The sequence below is a fragment of the Rattus norvegicus genome, chromosome X, assembly GCF_036323735.1.
Source record: "Rattus norvegicus strain BN/NHsdMcwi chromosome X, GRCr8, whole genome shotgun sequence".
Taxonomy (NCBI): domain Eukaryota; kingdom Metazoa; phylum Chordata; class Mammalia; order Rodentia; family Muridae; genus Rattus; species Rattus norvegicus.
The window spans coordinates 98122908-98142496 of NC_086039.1; positions in this window are offsets into that span (position 1 = coordinate 98122908).

Genomic DNA, 19589 nt, shown 5'->3' on the forward strand with positions numbered 1-19589 from the left:
TGGTCCCTGTGTCTTGTGGACTCTTGGTTGGTCCCACTTCAGCCAGGTATGGGAGCAGTAGTGGTGGTCTCATGTGTAATTTTAAGTGTTTTAGCATTCCTGGGGGATCAGATTTCTCCAGGTAGTTTTTGGGTGCAGAGGGCTGTGGCACAGTGTTCTGAAGGAAGTTCTTTAAATTTTCAAAAGTTACAAAAGATGGAAAACTATATCCATAGGAAGAGATAAAGGCAACAGGCATGATAAGTTGGTAGAATATTTAAAAAAAATACTCTTTGTATTATTTAAAGTCAACTAAAGTTTAAATAAAAACTAAATTTAATTGTTTTGTTTTTAACATTATAGTCTAAATAAGTGATAGTAATAACATGATGGTGGTGAAGATATGGCATTTTTACCATTCATGACAATATATTCTTTGTTTTAATTTGTGTATTTAATCATACTGCAAAAAGATGATGATGAATAGATTAAACTAAGAACAACTATAGAAGTAAAACAAAGAGTTATAACTAGGAATCCAAAACAAGTTTGCAAATGCGCTGTGGAAATTACTGGATTAATCCAAAAGAAAAATTCTAATTGGAGAACATTGCATATTCCACTAATCTTCATGTATTTATGTATACCTATCCTTAACTCTACAGTCTGGATAGCTGTGTATTTTTTCTTGTTGTTTGTTTCTGTTACATGGTTTTTTTTTACCTCCAATTATTTGCATCCAATAATTTTTATAAAATAATGAAGCAAGACAGAATTACATTTTGTAGGCTGGGGAGAAATTTCACAGGATAAAGTTACTGGCTGCCAAGCATGACAGCCTTAGTTAGATCCCTGAGAACCCCATGCTGAAAGGAGTAAACTTACTCCTACACGCTCTCCTGTGTTTCTACACAATGCTACAATATCTGTGCCTCCCATATATATGCACATTTACACGGTCACACACACACTTGCACATTCATATAAATTAAAAATTAAAAAACTGAAAGCTAATTGAGAAAGAATCACATTTTATATTCAAAGTGTATCCTTCATATGCAAATGTGCATATCAAAATTGAAGGATGTAAAAATGTATAGATACTACAAGTGTCAAGAATACAATAAAACGATGTCCAGATTAAACCAAAACAAAAATTTAAAAAGATTGTTGAAAAGAATAGGTATATATCTTGACAAAATGTGATCATGTTCAAAAACATAAATAATTGTATATGCATTTATCAAAAGACCTTCCAAATACCAGAACAAAGTCTCACAGCTAAAATGGAATTATAGGCAATCTACTATCATATGGTGACACCATAGCTACCTTATTAGTGATAGTTAACTAAGAAGATAAAAAAAATAAAAAGCATGGGTGATAACAATTTTGCTGACTATGGAGACGCAACCAAAATTCTCCACAGACACTTATGCATGGGACTCCCATATCCTTCACAGGCTCTAAATACAGTCTGAAATGTTTCTTCAATTACATGTGTGTGTATTGTCATGGTAGAAGAGTCAATTACTTATCTCCAATGACCTGTCCTACAGTTCATGTCAAAAGAAAAAATGATAAAATATCTTTTAAAATAAATTAATTAAAATTGAAATTAAACATAGTAAACATAATATATAACAAAAACAATAATAAAAGCAAGTTTATAGCAATAAAAACTCACACCAAACATTAGAGATATTTTAAGGAAATGGCTTACCAATAAAATTAAAGTTGCATGACACAACAGGAATATACCAAAGGTTGGAAAAGGGTGAGTAGAATAGGAACAGTTGGTACATGGTTAGCAGATATAGAACTGCATTTAGATACCAGGAGTAACACCTAATATTTCATAACACGGTTGGTTGACAATTATTGAAAACAATGGCCTGTTTTAAAATCCTTAATAGAAATCATTCAATATATTCTCAATACAAAGATTGGTAGATGTCTGAGATGCTATGATTGAATTAAATGCACTTAATTAACAATTTTCCAGAATAAATAACAAATACTAAATACATTGATGTGCATGTCAAGGTATGCAACATTTGTTATTGCTAATATGTTAAGTGTCTCCTACTTGATTTATAGACTCAGTATAATTCATGCAAAATTCCATTGTAACAGAAATTAACATAAGAACTTTTTTGGTAGTGCTTTGAGTTGAACCCAGTGTCATGGTAGGATAGGCAAGCTCTAAGCTACATTTTGAGCATAAAAAAGTTTGTTGTAAGAATAGAAAGACCTGTAAGAGCCAAAATAATGTTTGAAATAAAAACAAAGTTAGTGAAGCAATGCTTACTGACTGCAAACCTTGATATAATGATAGAGTATAGAGTGTAAAGAGTGTAGAGTTACATAAGGACAGATGAACAAATTATAAATCAGAATTGAGACACCAAAGCTCATAAAAAGAGGATCAGTTCAAAGTTTGAAAGTAATGACAAGACAATACAAGAAAAGAGGCCCTTAACACAAATTGTGCTGGAGCAATTGGTCAACATATAACAATCAACCAATCTTGAGCCCTAGTTCACAACATATATAAAAACAGAGAAGGTAAGATACGTATCACAGATGTATGCTTGACAATTAAAGCCATAGAGAATTGAAAATGAAATTATGAAATCATACTTTTGTAATTTTGAGAAAACCTAATCATTATGACAAGAACACTAATTATAAAATTTAAAAACAATAATTTACATACCAAAAAAGCTGGCACAGAAAAAAAGAAATTGCTACTCCAATTCCATATATCTGAAAAAGATTACATGTGGCAGGTATAACAAATACTTACAAACCCACAGTTGATAGAATCAGCACAATAATTTCTCCAATATTTTGAAAAGACATGTCCCAGAAAATGATCCATTTGTTACTGTATAATTGGCACATATAATATTACACATATTTAGTGGAAGTTGTCAAGTAATTTGGTTTCCAGCTTGGACACTTTGGTACAGGTAAGTTATGAACTGAGGCCCAATGTACATTAATGCCAGGCTCTGACTTCAGCTTTCATTCTGTCAGTTCAACACTTTCAAACTTTTTATATACTTTATGCTACCTTTAATCTACTTTACATTTTAAGGTTAGTCCACCTTCCAGCGTGTGTGTGTGTGTGTGTGTGTGTGTGTGTGTGTGTGTGTGTGTGTGTACACATTTCAAAGGCAAAGGCTTATTTTTTAAGGCTTATTTCTAATTGAAGCTTCTCGGTCACTATTTTTTCAGGCAGTGTAAACTTGAAGAGGTGAAGCCTAGAGTGATGTCTTCAGGTCATGAGGGTCCTACCACTAAGGAACAAACACTGAGATTCTCTACACACTTGCTCCCAGTCTATCTTCCTGGGCACAGTGTGAGTTACTTTGTCTTAGGGCGTGCTCTTGCCAGGATTGAGGAGTCCAAGTGTCCATGAATGGAATTTCCTAATACCATAAGCCCAAATACATTTTCTTACTAGAAGTTATCTTGGGTATTTGTTACCATAGCGGCAAGCAGACTAACCCATTGTATATATGTGTAGTTTTCAACATGAGAAATGGGATCTATTAATGAAGACTTTGGAATTAGAACACAATAATTTTATGGATTTCCAATGCTAATATCTGCCTTCTAAGATTATCACAGAACAGGAAAACTTTTATAGCCCCATCAGCATAATTTAGTAACAGTTTTTTTTTTTCTTTCTTTTTTTTATTAGATACATTTCTTTACTTACATTTCAAATGTTATTCCCTTTCCCGGTTTCCTGTCCATAAGCCTCCATCACCTCATCCTCCCACATCTGGGTATTTTCCCCCATCCATCACACTTATTGTCCCCTCCCTGTTCCCCTTCACTGGGGGGTCCAACCTTAGGAGGAGCAAGGGCTTCCCACTTCCACTAATGCTCCAACAAGGCTATGCTCTGCTACATATGTATATACATGACAGTCCATGTATACTCTTTCGGGACTGGTTTAGTCCCTGGAAGCTCTGGTTGGCTGGCATTGTAATTCTTTTTTTTTTTTATTTTTATTTTTTATTAACTTGAGTATTTCTTTATATATTTCGAGTGTTATTCCCTTTCCCGGTTTCCGGGCAAACATCCCCCTCCCCCCTCCCCTTCCTTATGGGTGTCCCCCTCCCAACCCTCCCCCCATTGCCGCCCTCCCCCCATAGACTAGTTCACTGGGGGTTCAGTCTTAGCAGGACCCAGGGCTTCCCCTTCCACTGGTGCTCTTACTAGGATATTCATGGCTACCTATGGGGTCAGAGTCCAGGGTCAGTCCATGTATAGTCTTTAGGTAGTGGCTTAGTCCCTGGAAGCTCTGGTTGCTTGGCATTGTTGTACTTTTGGGGTCTCGAGCCCCTTCAAGCTCTTCCAGTTCTTTCTCTGATTCCTTCAATAGGGGACCTATTCTCAGTTCAGTGGTTTGCTGCTGGCATTCGCCTCTGTATTTGCTCTATTCTGGCTGTGTCTCTCAGGAGCGATCTACATCCGGCTCCTGTCGGTCTGCACTTCTTTGCTTCATCCATCTTGTCTAATTGGGTGGCTGTATATGTATGGGCCACATGTGGGGCAGGCTCTGAATGGGTGTTCCTTCTGTGTCTGTTTTAATCTTTGCCTCTCCCTTCCCTGCCAAGGGTATTCTTTTTCCTCATTTAAAGAAGGAGTGAAGCATTCACATTTTGATCATCCGTCTTGAGTTTCGTTTGTTCTAGGGATCTAGGGTAATTCAAGCATTTGGGCTAATAGCCACTTATCAATGAGTGCATACCATGTATGTCTTTCTGTGAGTGGGTTAGCTCACTCAGGATGATATTTTCCAGTTCCAACCATTTGCCTACGAATTTCATAAACTCGTTGTTTTTGATAGCTGAGTAATATTCCATTGTGTAGATGTACCACATTTTCTGTATCCATTCCTCTGTTGAAGGGCGTCTGGGTTCTTTCCATTTTCTGGCTATTATAAATAAGGCTGCGATGAACATAGTGGAGCACGTGTCTCTTTTATATGTTGAGGCATCTTTTGGGTATATGCCCAAGAGAGGTATAGCTGGATCCTCAGGCAGTTCAATGTACAATTTTCTGAGGAACCTCCAGACTGATTTCCAGAATGGTTTTACCAGTCTGCAATCCCACCAACAATGGAGGAGTGTTCCTCTTTCTCCACATCCTCGCCAGCATCTGCTGTCACCTGAGTTTTTGATCTTAGCCAATCGCACTGGTGTGAGGTGAAATCTCAGGGTTGTTTTGATTTGCATTTCCCTTATGACTAAAGATGTTGAACATTTCTTTAGGTGTTTCTCAGCCATTCGGCATTCCTCAGCTGTGAATTCTTTGTTTAGCTCTGAACCCCATTTTTTAATAGGGTTATTTGTTTCCCTGCGGTCTAACTTCTTGAGTTCTTTGTATATTTTGGATATAAGGCCTCTATCTGTTGTAGGATTGGTAAACATGTTTTCCCAATCTGTTGGTTGCCGTTTTGTCCTAACCACAGTGTCCTTTGCCTTACAGAAGCTTTGCAGTTTTATGAGATCCCATTTGTCGATTCTTGATCTTAGAGCATAAGCCATTGGTGTTTTGTTCAGGAAATTTTTTCCAGTGCCCATGTGTTCCAGATGCTTCCCTAGTTTTTCTTCTATTAGTTTGAGTGTGTCTGGTTTGATGTGGAGGTCCTTGATCCACTTGGACTTAAGCATTGTACAGGGTGATAAGCGTGGATCGATCTGCATTCTTCTACATGTTGCCCTCCAGTTGAACCAGCACCATTTGCTGAAAATGCTATCTTTTTTCCATTGGATGGTTTTGGCTCCTTTGTCAAAAATCAAGTGACCATAGGTGTGTGGGTTCATTTCTGGGTCTTCAATTCTATTCCATTGGTCTATCTGTCTGTCTCTGTACCAATACCATGCAGTTTTTATCACTATTGCTCTGTAATACTGCTTGAGTTCAGGGATAGTGATTCCCCCTGAAGTCCTTTTATTGTTGAGGATAGCTTTAGCTATCCTGGGTTTTTTGTTATTCCAGATGAATTTGCAAATTGTTCTGTCTAACTCTTTGAAGAATTGGATTGGTATTTTGATGGGGATTGCATTGAATCTGTAGATTGCTTTTGGTAAAATGGCCATTTTTACTATATTAATCCTGCCAATCCATGAGCATGGGAGATCTTTCCATCTTCTGAGGTCTTCTTCAATTTCTTTCCTCAGTGTCTTGAAGTTCTTATTGTACAGATCTTTTACTTGCTTGATTAAAGTCACACCGAGGTACTTTATATTATTTGGGTCTATTATGAAGGGTGTCGTTTCCCTAATTTCTTTCTCGGCTTGTTTCTCTTTTGTATAGAGGAAGGCAACTGATTTATTTGAGTTAATTTTATACCCAGCCACTTTGCTGAAGTTGTTTATCAGCTTTAGTAGTTCTCTGGTGGAACTTTTGGGATCACTTAAATATACTATCATGTCATCTGCAAATAGTGATATTTTGACCTCTTCTTTTCCGATCTGTATCCCTTTGATCTCCTTTTGTTGTCTGATTGCTCTGGCTAGAACTTCAAGAACTATATTGAATAAGTAGGGAGAGAGTGGGCAGCCTTGTCTAGTCCCTGATTTTAGTGGGATTGCTTCAAGTTTCTCTCCATTTAGTTTAATGTTAGCAACTGGTTTGCTGTATATGGCTTTTACCATGTTCAGGTATGGGCCTTGAATTCCTATTCTTTCCAGGACTTTTATCATGAAGGGGTGTTGAATTTTGTCAAATGCTTTCTCAGCATCTAATGAAATGATCATGTGGTTCTGTTCTTTCAGTTTGTTTATATAATGGATCACGTTGATGGTTTTCCGTATATTAAATCATCCCTGCATGCCTGGGATGAAGCCTACTTGATCATGGTGGATGATTGTTTTGATGTGCTCTTGAATTCGGTTTGCCAGAATTTTGTTGAGTATTTTTGCGTCGATATTCATAAGGGAAATTGGTCTGAAGTTCTCTTTCTTTGTTGTGTCTTTGTGTGGTTTAGGTATAAGAGTAATTGTGGCTTCGTAGAAGGAATTCGGTAGGGCTCCATCTGTTTCAATTTTGTGGAATAGTTTGGATAATATTGGTATGAGGTCTTCTATGAAGGTTTGATAGAATTCTGCACTAAACCCATCTGGACCTGGGCTCTTTTTGGTTGGGAGACCTTTAATGACTGCTTCTATTTCCTTAGGAGTTATGGGGTTGTTTAACTGGTTTATCTGTTCCTGATTTAACTTCGATACCTGGTATCTGTCTAGGAAATTGTCCATTTCCTGAAGATTTTCAAATTTTGTTGAATATAGGTTTTTATAGTAAGATCTGATGATTTTTTGAATTTCCTCTGAATCTGTAGTTATGTCTCCCTTTTCATTTCTGATTTTGTTAATTTGGACGCACTCTCCGTGTCCTCTCGTTAGTCTGGCTAAGGGTTTATCTATCTTGTTGATTTTCTCAAAGAACCAACTTTTGGTTCTGTTGATTCTTTCTATGGTCCTTTTTGTTTCTACTTGGTTGATTTCAGCTCTGAGTTTGATTATTTCCTGCCTTCTACTCCTCCTGGGTGTATTTGCTTCTTTTTGTTCTAGAGCTTTTAGGTGTGCTGTCAAGCTGCTGACATATGCTCTTTCCTGTTTCTTTCTGCAGGCACTCAGCGCTATGAGTTTTCCTCTTAGCACAGCTTTCATTGTGTCCCATAAGTTTGAGTATGTTGTATCTTCATTTTCATTAAATTCTAAAAAGTTTTTAATTTCTTTCTTTATTCCTTCCTTGACCAGGTTATCATTGAGTAGAGCATTGTTCAATTTCCACGTATATGTGGGCATTCTTCCCTTATTGTTATTGAAGACCAGTTTTAGGCCGTGGTGGTCCGATAGCACGCATGGGATTATTTCTATCTTTCTGTACCTGTTGAGGCCCGTTTTTTGACCAATTATATGGTCAATTTTGGAGAAAGTACCCTGAGGAGCTGAGAAGAAGGTATATCCTTTTGCTTTAGGATAGAATGTTCTATAAATATCCGTTAAGTCCATTTGGCTCATGACTTCTCTTAGTCTGTCGACATCACTGTTTAATTTCTGTTTCCATGATCTGTCCATTGATGAGAGTGGGGTGTTGAAATCTCCCACTATTATTGTGTGAGGTGCAATGTGTGTTTTGAGCTTTAGTAGGGTTTCTTTTACATATGTAGGTGCCCTTGTATTTGGGGCATAGATATTTAGGATTGAGAGTTCATCTTGGTGGATTTTTCCTTTGATGAATATGAAGTGTCCTTCCTTATCTTTTTTGATGACTTTTAGTTGGAAATTGATTTTATTTGATATTAGAATGGCTACTCCAGCTTGCTTCTTCTGATCATTTGCTTGGAAAGTTGTTTTCCAGCCTTTCACTCTGAGGTAGTGTCTGTCTTTGTCTCTGAGGTGTGTTTCCTGTAGGCAGCAGAATGCAGGGTCCTCGTTGCGTATCCAGTTTGTTAATCTATGTCTTTTTATTGGGGAGTTGAGGCCATTGATATTGAGAGATATTAAGGAATAGTGATTATTGTTTCCCTTTATATTCATATTTGGATGTGAGGTTATGTTTGTGTGCTTTCATTCTCTTTGTTTTGTTGCCAAGACGATTAGTTTCTTGCTTCTTCTAGGGTATAGCTTGCCTCCTTATGGTGGGCTTTACCATTTATTATCCTTTGTAGTGCTGGATTTGTAGAAAGATATTGTGTAAATTTGGTTTTGTCATGGAATATCTTGGTTTCTCCATCAATGTTAATTGAGAGTTTTGCTGGATACAGTAACCTGGGCTGGCATTTGTGTTCTCTTAGGGTCTGTATGACATCAGTCCAGGATCTTCTGGCCTTCATAGTTTCTGGTGAGAAGTCTGGTGTGATTCTGATAGGTCTCCCTTTATATGTTACTTGACCTTTTTCCCTTACTGCTTTTAATATTCTTTCTTTATTTTGTGCGTTTGGTGTTTTGACAATTATGTGACGGGAGGTGTTTCATTTCTGGTCCAATCTATTTGGAGTTCTGTAGGCTTCTTGTATGTCTATGGGTATCTCTTTTTTTAGGTTAGGGAAGTTTTCTTCTATGATTTTGTTGAAGATATTTACTGGTCCTTTGAGCTGGGAGTCTTCACTCTCTTCTATACCTATTATCCTTAGGTTTGATCTTCTCATTGAGTCCTGGATTTCATGTATGTTTTGGACCAGTAGCTTTCTCCGCTTTACATTATCTTTGACAGTTGAGTCAATGATTTCTATGGAATCTTCTGCTCCTGAGATTCTCTCTTCCATCTCTTGTATTCTGTTGGTGAAGCTTGTATCTACAGCTCCTTGTCTCTTCTTTTGGTTTATCCAGGGTTGTTTCCATGTGTTCTTTCTTGATTGCTTCTATTTCCATTTTTAATTCCTTCAACTGTTTGATTGTGTTTTCCTGGAATTCTTTCAGGGATTTTTGTGATTCCTCTCTGTAGGCTTCTACTTGTTTATTAATGTTTTCCTGTGTTTCCCTAAGTGTGTTCATGTCTTTCTTGAAGTCCTCCAGCATCATGATCAAATATGATTTTGAAACTATATCTTGCTTTTCTGGTGTGTTTGGATATTCCACGTTTGTTTTGGTGGGAGAATTGGGCTCCGATGATGCATTGTAGTCTTGGTTTCTGTTGCTTGGGTTCCTGCGCTTGCCTCTCGCCATCAGATTATCTCTAGTGTTACTTTGTTCTGCTATTTCTGACAGTGGCTAGACTGTCCTATAAGCCTGTGTGTCAGGAGTGCTGTAGACCTGTTTTCCTCTCTTTCAGTCAGTTATGGGGACAGAGTGTTCTGCTTTCGGGCGTGTAGTTTTTCCTCTCTACAGGACTTCAGCTGTTCCTGTGGGCCTGTGTCTTGAGTTCACCAGGCAGCTTTCTTGCAGCAGAAAATTTGGTCTTACCTGTGGTCCCGAGGCTCAGGTTCGCTCGTGGGGTGCTGCCCAGGGGCTCTCTGCAGTGGCAGCAACCAGGAAGACCTGTGCTGCCCCTTCAGGGAGCTTCAGTGCACCAGGGTTCCAGATGGTCTTTGGCTTTTTCCTCTGGCGTCCGAGATGTGTGTGCAGGGAGCAGTCTCTTCTGGTTTCCCAGGCTTGTCTGCCTCTCTGAAGGTTTAGCTCTCCCTCCCACGGGATTTGGGTGCAGAGAACTGTTTATCCGGTCTGTTTCTTTCAGGTTCTGGCGGTGTCTCAGGCCGGTGTCCTGCCGCTCCTGGGCCCTCCCCCACGGGAGCCCAGAGGCCTTATACAGTTTCCTCTTGGGCCAGGGATGTGGGCAGGGGTGAGCAGTGTTGGTGGTCTCTTCAGCTCTGCAGCCTCAGGAGTGCCCACCTGACCAGGCGGTTGGGTCTCTCTCTCACCGGGTCTGGGAGCAGAGAGCTGCTGCGGGCCGGGATCCGCGGGTGTGGGACTTCTGTTAAACACAGAACGTGCCCGGTCTTAGAGAAATTCTGCTTCTGTGTATCCCAAGCTCACCAGGCAGCTTTCTTGCAGCAGAAAATTTGGTCTTACCTGTGGTCCCGAGGCTCAGGTTCGCTCGTGGGGTGCTGCCCAGGGTTAGTAACAGTTTTTTCAGGTAACTTTTTGAGCTGACATTACCCAGAGAAAGATCTCACTTTGTCATTAGTGGATATGGGTCTGGCTCACTGGCAGAAAGAATAACAAAGTATCTATTGATTTCCGTTAGCAAGTTGAAAACATTACCATCATTAGCTCCTGGGCCTCAGATCATTTCAGGTTTGGCCTCTCAGAGCAAGTCCCCTGTAACTCCCTTCAGTTTGTCACCTTGTTAACAGAGCTCTTCTTCTCTTTTTGTTTTTATCTGAACTATAAGAGCAACAGTGTAATCTAATATAAATGTTTTATGAAGTAGTATTGTCAGCTACTGATGTTTTACAGAAATGCACACTGGGTGGTATAATTATTTAAAGTTTAAAATGTTCTGTACAGAACTCCACTTTAATAAGCATTTCAGAAGTTGAATAGATGAAGTTCAAAGGACAAACACTTTTAAACAAAATTATTCATTTCATTTCCCATGTTTTAAATGATTAGTTGAAAGCTGCTATTCTAGCTAAAAAGGATCTCCTTTGTCATAATTGTTAATACAATTAACTGCAATGTAATATCTACTGGTTTGAATAATAATCATACACATTAATGAGGTATATGCTAATTTTTATCCTCAGACATCAATTTCCCAGATAAAAGCACACACACAAAAAGACTGCATTTTCCTTTAATTCAAATTCATACAAATATTTGTTTACTTGGCTTATTATACATATTAACTAATATATGAGTATATTAAAATCATGTTTTAAAATTCCCTTTATTCAACTCTTGTTTGCTTTATGAGTTTCAAAGGAAAACCAAACAGGGGATGATCATTTTAACATGTCAACTGACTCCCTTTTGCTATATGGAAGATAATCTAGGATGGACTATTTCTTTATTTGGCAGTGCATTAATCATAGGTAGAATGTGAGAGAGTCTCAGAAATGTATGATAGGAGAAAACCCAGAAAACCTCTTTTGATGGTTGAGTGGCTCTGAGGCGAATGAAGGAGACCCTGTGACTCTAGGCTATCCTTATTCTTATATTTTTAAAAAATTGGAAAAAATATTTGCCTTCTAAATTTTCAATTGACAAATACACATTGTATGATTACTATGACAGGGCATAATATTTATATTTGGTATATATATCATATATACACATGACATGGCATAGACAGATTAAATGGTTACAATTGACAGACTCATTTGTTAGACGTTTTGAAATATGCAATGAATAATTCTTAACTAGTTATGCTGTATATTGGACTTCAAAACTCAACTAAAACTTTGTACCTTTTAACCATTAGAAAATCTCCCCTTTAAATGTACCTGCAAATCCCTTTGGAAATTAGTTTAAAATTTAAATACAAATAAACATACTTGAGCAGAAAATAGTAAGGTTTTGTACTATAGACTGTATAGGATATCATTTCGTTTAAAAGATTGGAATTGATGATAAACTGTTTAAAATAAATTTGACAAGAGGAAGATTATTAGATATTGTAAAGTTAACTTATCCTGGCACATATACATGAAGGTAGATGGAGAAGAATGGTAAGGAGAAATACTAAAATAATATCAGTGCTAGAACTGCATCTCATCTATTTAGCTACATGGAGGACATGAAAAAAATAGTTTTAGTCCTTTCCCTACAGCTGGGGTATTGTCCAAGTAAACTGTTCAAGGAAGCTAGTATTCAAAAAGTAAAGATCAATATCTCAGTGTAGTAAAGACAAAGTGAGGTGCTTAAAGAAGCAATCAGAGATAGGGTTTCTCTCAAATCATGATTGCTCAGTGTGTATTGCACATCAGCAAAATATTGCAAGCTGTGATTTGTGATAATTTTGTGGATTACATGCTAAAATGTAGAGTTAAATTCGACTGAAAGTTAAGTTTGTATTCATAACTGGTTGAATAACTGAACTAAAACTCTTGATTGGTGGGTAATTATTAACCAGAATGTTATGTCTCTAGTGCCTTGCTACTAAACTCTGATGCTATTCTTTCTTATATATTGAATAATTGTCAGAATGAATTCACTGTTATAATAATCTTGCATGTAAATTTTGCTAATGATTTAGTTATAATATTGAAGATAGATAAGAATAATAAAAGACTCAAGAGTCAAATTTGCATCTAGAAATATGGCTTTGTGTGTAAAGTGCTTGCCTTGCAAACACAAGGACCAGTTTCAATCCCCTGAATGCACATAAAAGCCGGGTGGGTGAGTTTTTCTGACTGTAATGCTAGATAAAGAATTCCTGGGGCCAGACGGATATCTAGACTGGCTCAAACAGCAAGTTTAAGTTCAGTGAGAGATGTTGCCCCAGTATAAGATGGAGAACTATCACAGATGACAAGAGGCATCAACTTTAAGCCTGCACATGAGTTTGAACCTTTATGCAATGCATTTATACACATGGAGAACATGTGTACATATGTACATATATGCCACATGCATGCATATGAAAAAATAGGCATCAAATCTGTATAGTTTGGAAAGATGAACATAAAATAATGAGATGGAACTTAATGGCAATAATTATGTAGTTATTGTTAAATATAGAAATATTTATTGACTGACAGCATCATAACCCTATTATGAAAAGGAAACTAGGTGTTTCATTTTGTTCCCTACTCGACAGAAACCAATGGCATAACACAGTTGCTAAGAAGGAAAATGACATTCTTGAGTTGCATTAAAGCATGTACATAGTACATGAAAATGGGCCATAGCGTTACAAAAGCTCTATGTTAAGTTTTGTGTACTCTTTGTTATGATTGATGAACAATCAAGGTATAGAGGCTAGAGGAAAATATCTAGGAAACATGTCACATGAGATATGATAAAATAGGGCTATTAATTATAGAAGAGAAGAAAGTTAAAAATGCTACAAACACTCTATTTCAGAACTATTTCCTTGCAAAGAGGATTGAACCTCCTTTGCAAGTTTAATAGATTGGAAAACAGGAATGGAATGGAATTTATATTACTTACCTTAGTTGTAAAGGAGAAAGACAATGAGACAAATAGCTAATTACATGCAAAATATCACTTAGAGAGGTAGTAATGCACAGTGAATAAAGTCCAAAGTAACTTTGAATCACCAAACATACTGGCTGAACTTGAATTATCACAGGAATCTTTCGAGTGTTTGGCATGTTCATTTGTAAATTGGAACTAGCAATACATATTTTACTAGTAATTTTTAAGAAATAAATGAGACCACATGTGCAAAGAAGAAGAAGACCTGACGGCTTGTTACATGATTTTGGAGATGCCATTCAACCTGCCAGAGCTTCATTTTCTCATTGGTTAATGTGGGAATTAAAGTATTTAATACAGTTATTATGAAAATTAAAAATAATTTAAAATGATGTTTATAAAGTGCCAGGAACATAGTAGGTTTTCTATATGTGCTTACTACATTGACTTTAATAGTCAGACCTTACAGAACGAGAAATGTGCTGCCTTTTGAAGTCATAAACTGTTTAATATCAGATGGCACATGACTGGAGGCATTATTAAGAGAGTCCTGAAGTGACATAGTGACTAGGTAATATCAGGGCTTCTTAAACTTTGATTCATGGACCTGTTACTCCACACTTCTTAAGTCAAATTAAGCTGGTCTGGGAGGAGACCCGCGAACTTTGGTAACTATTAAATTACCTCCAACTGAAAGGTTAACGATCCTGTAAATGAGAGTTCAGTTCAGAAGTCATCAGCTTTGGGAATTCTGTCCAATGTGCTCTACTTCTTGTAATATTTCACACACTAATATTTTATTCTTTTCCCAAGTTTCTAATTTATTCACCTACACATTCATTAAATGGTTTCTTCACTACAGCAAATTCAAAATAAGATTGTAATTTGTCTTCATTCATTTATTTATCCATTAAGTTTAAGTGGAGTCACACGACACATGCAGTAGTCATAATTGATTGGTGTGTTAGGAAATTCATTGATCATGATACAGGTTTCCTGAGATGAGATAGCCTTGCATTTTACACTCTTTTCTGTTACCATCATCAATGTTTCTCTGACACGTCTTCTCAAAGGTAAAGTTGCAGAATGAGACCTCTCACATCAAACAAGACACACATTTAGATGGCTTTGTCCAAGCATCTTTTTCTTGTGACATGTCAAGTTTCTGCTTGGAAAAAGGAAGTGGCAACTGCAAATAATGTTTCTTATTAAGCATTTGAAATATGAGAAAATATTATTTATATTATTTGCCTTTAAATTTGATAATGCAAAATTTTTGCTACATTTGTTATGTAGATTCACTTGTTTTTAAAGATTTTACTTTTAAAATATTTGAAGACAGACATTTTGAAGTACAGAGAATGTGACTCACAGAAGAAATTGTCTTGTGCTTTGTAATAGTGAATATAATAAAGAAAATGTGATCGAGGAAAAAGAAGAAATTGAACAAGACAGGACTCTTTTGAGCCAAAAATGTCAGCATTAGTGGAATAATACAAGGCTATAAGATTGTCTGTTGGGATCATATTTTATAAATATTTACTTCAGTTTTCAGGCATTTTGGGTATTATGGCTCCTTGTAGTTTTTTATGTTCTTGTAACTTGGTCACGTATAAGCCAATTATGATAATGTGCTTCTTATTGATGCCTTAAAGAGTCAATTTTGAAGAATTTCAAAGGACAATTATGAAATCTATCTCTTTGTACTCTGTTGTATGATCTCTGTAAAATATTTGAGAATCAAGAAATATTTGGTTTTAAACAAAGAGATTTAAATGGAGGGGTTTTTATTGTAACTAACAAATTCTTACAGGTTTGTAGAAACCTTTAGCTCTTAATTCTTCCCACTTGACTTTTTTTTAGCATATCTTTGTTAAAGAAAGATATTCTTGGTTAGTCTTTGATAAGTAAACTTTGTCTTTTCATTTTTCTACATTATTTAATTTCAGAGAGTGTCTACATTTCAACAAGTTTAAGATAGATAATCTCTTGTTCAAAGTACCTAATTCTGCATTATTTCCCATTGTACTAAGGCCTGAACAGAACACTAAATCAGATTTTTTTTGCATGCTCTGGAAGAAGCACTTAATTTTAACTGAATATCAAATCATTATAGGTAACAGAGATGGAGTGTACACAGAAGCACTTCTGAAAGAGTTATGATTCTATTAGAATTATACTAATTTATTTTTCAAGGAAAGTATTCTCCTACAATTATTTTGATAAATTCCCTTAAAATGCTCCTCCTACTTTGCTTTACAGTTAGTATCCCGCTGGTAGCTAGTTGTTAATTTGTCACTTTTATTGCCTCATAGGAAGGAATAAGATGAGAGCCATGCTCAAGATTTAGGAATGCATGGGTTGGACCAAGTCCAGAGCATTTTCTTCTCTGTTTTAACTAACCCTCGGTCTAGGCCTGGAAGTTTCTAACCTCAGTACAATCTAATCTTCTTTAAGCATGGACTTTGAAGGCTTTAGCTTCCAGTCTCTTTCTGTTAACCTAGGCCTATAATGTTTCAATCTCTGAGACTTACTGATGAATAAACTCACATTTTCTAGCTCTTTCTGAACTCTGGCTAGCTGGTTCAACTCAGTTGTTCTGCCTTAAACTTTTCTCCAAGCAGTTTGATTCATATTAGCTTCTCTCATCTTCTGACAGAATTGTTCTCCTGGAAAAGACAGTCTCAGAACTCCCCCAACTGAACTTCTCTAAACTCAATTGCTCCAAAATGAACTGCACACAACTGAATTGAATTCTCTCTCCCTGACTGCTCTTTAAGTAGCTTTTCTTAGCTGTCTGTTCTCCCAAGTGTCTACCCAATCTCTGATTCATTCTGTCAAATCATTCTTTGATTACTCACATTTTTGCCACTCAAGTAGATGTCATTGTTTGGGCTTAAAGGCGTGTACTAAAGGTGTGTCTGTATTCCAGCCAGAGGCATCGAAGGTATGCATTCCAGCCAGAAGGATTAAAAGTGTACGATGTGTCTGAATTTCAGGTGTCTCTTGTCTTTGAATGTGAATTCTTTGCCAAAGAAGCTATGTTGCTGGATTAAAATTCCTCTACAGCTAGTATAGGCAGGTGCCAGTAAAATAAAAATATTCATGGATAAAGAAGAAGTTATTCTTTCCACATGTGACAAAAAGAATGTTGAAAAGGATCTCCAGATCCTTGGAGAACTCTGATGCTTGGTTTTTAAGCTTACTGATTAGGAAGAGGTCCTGGAGAAAGAGTGGGGGGGAGGAGGGGGAAGGAGGGGGGGAAAGGGGGAGAGAGAGGGAGAAGGAGGGGGAGGGAGAGAGGGAGAGGGAGGGGGAGAGAAGGAGGGGAAGAGGGAGAGGGAGGGGAAGAGGGAGAGAGGGGGGAGGGATCGAGAGAGGGAGGGAGAGAACTGGGGGGGGGGGAGTTGGAGAGAGACCTCATATATGACATTCCAGGCATGTAAAACATCTGTTCGGTTCATTCTTTGCTGCTGGATTTTGATTGACTAAATTTAATAGTCCTAATCTGAGCTAAAACGGTTGAATTCTATTACTCAGAAATGCATACTTACCTGAAGTATTTACTGTGCCACTCAATGATTTGGTCTCTAGAGACGTAAGATATTTATTTATTTGTTTATGTGTTTAAGTGTTTCTAAAACTTATGACTCATGGCTCTTTAAGATACTCCAAAATATCTGTTTGCTCTAGACCCAGAAATAAATCTTGTTTACCCTCTTCTCTAGTGCTGTGAGGAACCACTTGGGTAGTATGCTGTATATTCATATTTTAGCATTGTATCAGTAAAATTATCTCATACAATTTACTGAAATCAAAATACTTTATGTGCATGAAGTGCATACACTTGGTAATCTTTTTTGTGTCCGAATTCTTCCCTTCATGGCTTCTTAAATACCTATGAGCTAAAATCTTGAGGGAAGGCTTAAGACCTATTATATGTTCTGCTATCATGGATTTTGCTCTCATATGATGTATGCTTAAAGTTACTGAAATGTAGGTTTTAATGAAGGTTTATTTTGTCATTGCTGTAGTGTGATGATTATTTAAACCATTTTCTGTATCTTCCCCTTTACCAAGGAAAGTATATAAGCATCTAAGAACTATCATATTTTGATCTTTCTCCAGGTTTGGCCTCCAGATTTGTGGACTTGAAAAACCTTTAGTTTTGTGACATCTAATGATCTTGATCCCATTCTTTTTAACTGTTTTATTTTTTGAGAATTTTATACCTCAATTCTGTGTTTACATCATTTTTATTTATCCCTCTTTACCTTTGCCTCCACTATACTTTCTCAATTCAGTTATTTGCTCTATACATACATGTATATATAGAGTATGGTGTGCCTACTTACTTACTGTTGCTGATATATATTGTGTTTTAAGTTATCAGACACACTAAAGGTAGCTGTTGAAGGTGGAATCAAGAAAGAGAATGGAGAGTTCCTTCAAGAATGCATTCTAATGTCTTAGGTACCAGGCAAATGAGATATATGAAATTTGGAAATTTATGGCAACAAATCAGACACAGGTATGCATGAGTCATTAATTAAGACCTCATGCCTCATTATAAGTTGAGAATAAAAGAATGAATGTATCTTTAAAGCATGCTATTTATTTTAAAATTGAAATAACATATAGAATGTCAGTGGCTATTTCTAGCTACCCAACAAAGTAAACAAAGTACAAATTTTTTTCTCACTAACATGATTCATTTCACCTTCTTTGTACCATGAAAGCACACATTATAGTGGTGGATTAAAAGAATGATGAATGAAAAGTCAGGATAAAAAGCTCTTTTTTCCCATTAATTATTTATTCATGTTACATCCCAATCATGCTGACCCCCTCCTCCTAGCCTCTCCTCATACCACAGCTCCTCTTAGTATCCCCTTTCCCCATCCCCTTCCCCTCTGAGAACAGGGAGGTTCACCTGAGTACCAACCTACTCTGACATCCCAAGTCACTGTAGGAACAGACACATTCTTTCACACTGAAGGCAGACAAGGCAGGCTACTTAAAGGGAGAGGATCCACTGGCTGATAACAGAGTCAGGGTAAGCTCTGCTCCAGTTGTTGGGAAACCAATAGGGAAACCAAGCTACACATAGGCTACATCTTTGCAGGGGTCCTAGGTCTAGCCCTTTTATGTTCTTTGGTTGGTGGTTCAGACTCTGGGATCCCCCAATGATGCAGGTCAGTTGTCCTCTTGTAGAGTCACTATCCTCTGCATTCACCAATCCTTCCCGCAACTTTTTCATAAGACGTCTAGAACTCTACTAATGTTTGGATATGGGTCTCTGCATCTGTTTCAGTCACCTGCTGGCCGGAACATCTCAGAGGACAGTTGTCCTAGGCTCCACTATGTAAGCATAGCAGAATATCATTAATAGTATCAGAGATGTGTTATTTCTCAGGGGATGGATCTTATCAGATAGAGGGCTAATATTCAAAATATATAAAAAAACGCAAGAAGCTAGACACCAATAAAGCAAATAACCCATTTTAAAATGGCACACAGAGCCTAACAGAGAATTCTCAACAGAGGAATTGCAAATGGCGGAGAAATACTTAAATGCTCAACATACTTGGTCATCAGAGAAGTGCAAATCAAAATGACTCTGACTCCATTTTATACCTGACAGAACGGCTAAGATCAAAAATACGGAGTCCCACACCCGCGGATCCCGGCCCGCAGCAGCTCTCTGCTCCCAGACCCGGTGAGAGAGAGACCCAACCGCCTGGTCAGGTGGGCACTCCTGAGGCTGCAGAGCGGAAGAGACCACCAACACTGCTCACCCCTGCCCACATCCCTGGCCCAAGAGGAAACTGTATAAGGCCTCTGGGCTCCCGTGGGGGAGGGCCCAGGAGCGGCAGGACTTCTGCGCCTGAGACACCGCCGGAACCTGAAAGAAACAGACCGGATAAACAGTTCTCTGCACCCAAATCCCGTGGGAGGGAGAGCTAAACCTTCAGAGAGGCAGACAAGCCTGGGAAACCAGAAGAGACTGCTCCCTGCACACACATCTCGGACACC